The sequence below is a fragment of the Trematomus bernacchii genome, unplaced genomic scaffold (assembly GCF_902827165.1).
Source record: "Trematomus bernacchii unplaced genomic scaffold, fTreBer1.1, whole genome shotgun sequence".
NCBI lineage: Eukaryota > Metazoa > Chordata > Actinopteri > Perciformes > Nototheniidae > Trematomus > Trematomus bernacchii.
Window position 1 is genome coordinate 10,847,473 of NW_022987973.1, and position 5,282 is coordinate 10,852,754.

Consider the following 5,282-nt stretch of genomic DNA (forward strand, 5'->3'; position numbering starts at 1 on the left):
CATCTTAAAGCCGAACACCCCTACAGTCTGTCCTCTCCCCACTTACAGTGTCACTTGTTGGCTTTTGTTCTGCCCATAAACAACAATGTTACTCATATTGTCAACTTATAGTATTGTGTCTCGTGTAAATGTGAACACACAAAAAAATGTAGGTTAATATAGAATTAAAATGAAAAAATACATTATTCCATGCTCCTCCTCTCAAGTTTTTTCGAGGTAATTAAACCGTTTTTGGATACTTTAGGTAAATTATACAACATTTATTTTTAAATCTGAAAAGTTTTTTAATATTCAGTCAAAATACTGCATCGTAAACTGGGCCCTTTGGAGTTGCTTTTGATCATCCTCCCTTCCCGTGATGCTTGATGCAAATATTTAAATGGGGTTTATGGAAATTCCTGGCATGCACCCTTGATTTGGCATGTAAAGCAGCGCCAAAGAGATTGTTGTTTACACCATGCACATTTGTGCTCAGTATGTCCGTCAGTCGGAAGCAAACTATTTGACATATAAGTATAAAATAGAAGTGTCTTTATCTTCAATTCGAGCACACTTTGGGGAGATATTTCAACTCGAAAGACAGTCAGCCATAGTGATTCTGCATAAGGTAAGCCTCGATAACTTAAAACTTTACAGCGATTGAAACTTGTGCCTGCACGATAATACATTTGTAAGACATCGGAAAATAAACCGTACATTTTCTTTAATAATCATTATATTAAAATCTAATTATTATTTTGAGTTGCTTTTCTTCTGACCAAACTAAACATTTCTAGGAGTCATGTTGGTTTTATTGTGAAACAAGATATAATATAAAAAGCACTTGTAGCCATAGATGATTTGTCTTTTTTTTTCTTTACAGGCCATTTCGAAAATGAGTGCCTGTTTTTGTCATGTTTGAAAAAATATATAAGTTCGTAAACTTTGAAAAATCTAAGGTAACAACAACCATTAATCTTACAACAAGATTATATACTGTCTGTATCACATTCAGAAAAAGGAAGATTGTTTTTTATTCTCATTCACATATTACCAAACAAATTATGCTGCGACAGAATTATATCTGAATACCTGTGCATTCAGTTGCTTGACATCCCTGCAGTCTGTTTTCAGGAATGTCTTCTGTTATAATCTCCATCTGCATTTCACTCAGCAAACACATTCTGTGAGAAACATTGTGGCAGAAAATACCTGGCCGCCTTTATCAATACACAGCTGAGAGTAGACAGGACCTTGTGCGGTGGTTAAAGTGGGGGGGGATGGGTGAGATTTACAGTTTCCTTTACCAGGTAATGTCTCCTGTTGTGAAACAATGTGACAGAAAATCAGTACAGCTGTGATGGCTCAGCAGTGTTCTTTGCCCCTCTACATTCTCCTCCAGGAGCTTATCCAAAGCCCACCTCAAATGTACTGTATGTAGCCTGCGGATGACTCATCCTCCGGAGAATGAGCTGTATGGTGCAGGTAGCCTTGCAAATAAACATTTCACCATTTGCAGAGTCTACTGAAGTACTTTGCTGACTTATAGTCTGAACTCACCGACTGCAAATACAAAGTCTGACAAACCAATTCTGTTTTTATTCAGTCAGTAAATTCGGTCGGTGTTAAAGATCCTCCTGTGTTAACATGTCCCTTATGTGTTACACATGGAATCCCTGTGTTGCTCAAACTCACAGCAATGAGGCATCACTTAGTGCTCCAGAATTTGTAGTCATTTTGTTTATTGAAACTGAATATTTGTCATCATTGCAGCAATTGCCATGGAGACAGGGTTAAGTCCCAAACCTACTGGTATTTTACAGTGCATGAGTGTATGCTCATTACCCTTTACCACAACTTCCAGGAAACACTGCACACTGAGTGGATCGGTGACTCCCGCTCTTTAGCAGGGTTCGGGAATATGCAGACATTTAAAAGATATTTGTTTCTCGGCAGCCTTTCACACCTTTTCCCTCAAACGGCCCGTATATCCTCTCTTGTTCCTCGTTCATTTTGCAGCATCCTGTTGTTATGTTGTCTTTGCTTGTGCTGTTTTATCGAGAAGTCACTAATGGCAATAATGGGTGCAATATCCATCCAATGACGATGTAGCTGAAGTGATATGTCTAAATTAATTAGATTTTAAATTAGAATGTATTAATCCCTGGACCTGGAAATGTACCCCAGGGCTGCAAATAGTAGAAATAGTACCTCTGATACCCAGAATGAACACATTAGGGGTAATTAGGTGAGTGAAGGAGTGTTTTCTAAAAAATTTCAGCTTGTGAATTATTCAAACAAAGCTATGGCCGCCTCTGTTATGTATGTTTAGTAGTATATTATTATTGCATTCCTTCCCTGTTAGCAAATCTTTTGACCCCCTCTGGTTTATCTTGTGACCCCTTTGACCCCCAGGTTGTTTAAACTGAAGGCCTACTTTCTGTGAGGCAACAATGCTGCCCACTAAGTCAAAATGTAAATCTCTCACTCAGGGCGGTGTGGGCGACTGCCTGCCTGTGCGCTGGGGTGTGGCAAAGTTAATGTGTCGGTGGTGAGGACGTCCACCTGCAGGCTGGCTAGACACAGCAAAGCTACTTAGGTCCCTTATCCATCCTGACATTTTCTGTATTCTCTAATTGAATAACTTTTTAGAAAGTACTTGAAATAAAGTTCGAGCCACTACACATCCATGTCAAGCCCACATTGTTTAGCCTGATTAGACCTCCTCTCAGGACTGGGTGGGCGTGAACGGGCTTTGTTTGATCCACATCTGCATCACTTTATAGTAAGGGAACTTCAGCTTAACACCTTTGTTAATCCTATTAGTACATCCAAACAGTTTGGATGTACTAATAACTGGGCACGACAGGTAATGAGCAAAATCTAAATTAGTATTCTCCCACACTGAAACTCCTTAATAATTTATGATTTAGATCAATTTTATATCCCACACGGACACATGTGTTTGGTCTAGTGGTCCAGTCATGAAGACAATGTCTAGGTAGGGGTATGTTAGCACCTTCAGTTTTAATTATTTTATCTGTATTTATTGTAATGTCACCATGACTAAAGGCTCTAAACAAAACAACACCACTTAGCGTCAGCCATCATTGGACGTGAATCAAATCTTTAGCAAAATCAAATCCGATGTAAGATGTATCAGGTTTCTGCAACACAGTCGTTATCATTAGCGGGATGTTAGCAGTACAATCTTTAATTATTGTTTTGATCCAAAATGCTCTATTCAATATCTTCAAGGTCATAGGCGTATACTGTTGACTATTAAAGACTTGTTCTAGATCACTGAAGTAGCTCCTACCAACGGTGAATTTTAAATTCTGCTTAGGTTCAGGCACAAAAAAGATTTTGTTAAGTTTAGGGAAAGCTCGAGGTCGGGTTTGAAAACAGTAGGAAGTTAAGGTTATAGGCAAACTTTTTCGTAGTGGAAGATTAAGGACTCATGTCATCTATGTAAGAAAAAGGTTTTAAAAGCTATATTTCTTTTAATTTGCATTTTTGTCTTGAGTGCATTTCTGTGGTTTGGCATCAATACATTTAAATGGTAAATGGACTGTACTTATAGCGCTTTATCAGGTATTTTCGACCCATCAAACTTCTTTTACATACTACATGTCATTTACCCTTTCACACCTCATTCATACAGACCAGTGCCAATTGTTAAGTATCTTGCCCAAGGATACATCGACATTGTAATAACCACAGTGTTAAGGTTAAAGTCGTTCCTGATCCTGTCTTTAAAAAGAAAAAAGGTTCTCGTGCTTTAGCCACAGCTGAAGCTGGTAGATTTTCTTGGGCTGTTAGGTCTTTGACACTTTATTACTGTTGGATGTAGTAGTTTATGTACATGTCTATTTATTTTAGTGTTAAAACAGTTTTAAAATGCAATCAAAAGGTTTAACTACGGGTGTTAACTGTGTTTTTAGCTGGGGCAACAGCTAGCTTGAAAGCCAGTAATGTAGCTAGCTGCGCCTTTGGTAGCGTTAATATAACCACTTCTGGTTATGTTGTTTTTCTTTCGACAATCTTGTTCTTGTTTTAGGAGAGAGTAGTTACATGTATACAGAGGTAGTTACTTTATTTGAGGCCATTTGTGGGTCGGGCATAAAACTCACGTATCACACATTTTTGATAAGGTCTCGTTCTGTACAAAAGAGAGATCATTGTCATGGCAATGTTATATACTTGTTTAAAGTATATAAATATACAATATTATTTTGATTATACTATTCATAGTATTTTATTTATTTATCATTACATGTTATTATTATAGTTCTTTTATTTGGCTTCATGTGACTGAAAACACTCATGACAGTTTTTTATTCATTTTCTTTTACTGTTAGAGTTAAAGTTGGATAGAAAACATGAATTGATATGACACTGATGAAAGCTTTACACTTTTGACAGAGCTTCTATTAAGAATTTGATGCCTATGGGTGACCGTTTTTTAATGAATGACAAATATGTATAAAGTTTATTTCATGATCATCTCAGTTTTCATGCACACCCTTTTAAATGAGATTTTACCATGGATATTATAGTAGCGTTACTGTATGTGGGCTGGCATCTGAAGATCTGAAAAATCTACAAAAAAAATGCTCGTGCTTTGTAAAAAGAAAAAGAAAAGTTCCATATAAACCTGGCCTTCAAAGAGTGTGTGAACTTTAAGAAATCAGGCAGTATTTGCATCCAACCACACATTTTATATCTCCTCCCACCTTTTGTGTGTTCCTCCCGAAACTGAGTGTGGGAGGGAGGCTGACACATAGAGGGCTTCTCTGTCAGATGACAGGAAGCTGCACTTCCAGACCAAAGCAGCTGTTTGATAAATAACATGCGTGGCTCCGGGTGCACAATACATCTCAGAGACTCAAAATGTGGCCCTCAGTCTTTGTCTCTTTGACACACTAACTGTACACAGCCACACAAAACATTCATGCGTACTGTACACACAAACTAGATCTCTCTTTCTCACACTTTTTCTCTCTCTCACCATGATTAAAAAACAATATCCATCTTATAACTGCAAGTTATCCAGACACCCACACTCATTTGCAGTGAAAGGCAAATGACCCTGCTGATGAGTCACTGCATTCACTCAGAGACTTGCTCTATTCAACACGATGAAATCTCTTAAGAGTGAAGCAGTGGTTCTCACCATTGTGCCTCTGAGTGAGCTCAGGTGTGCCATGACGTTTGTCTCAAATGTAAAAAAAAGGAAAACTGAATCAGTCAAGTAAAAATAGCTCAAAGCGTCATTAAAATCGTGTGAAATTATTTTCCCG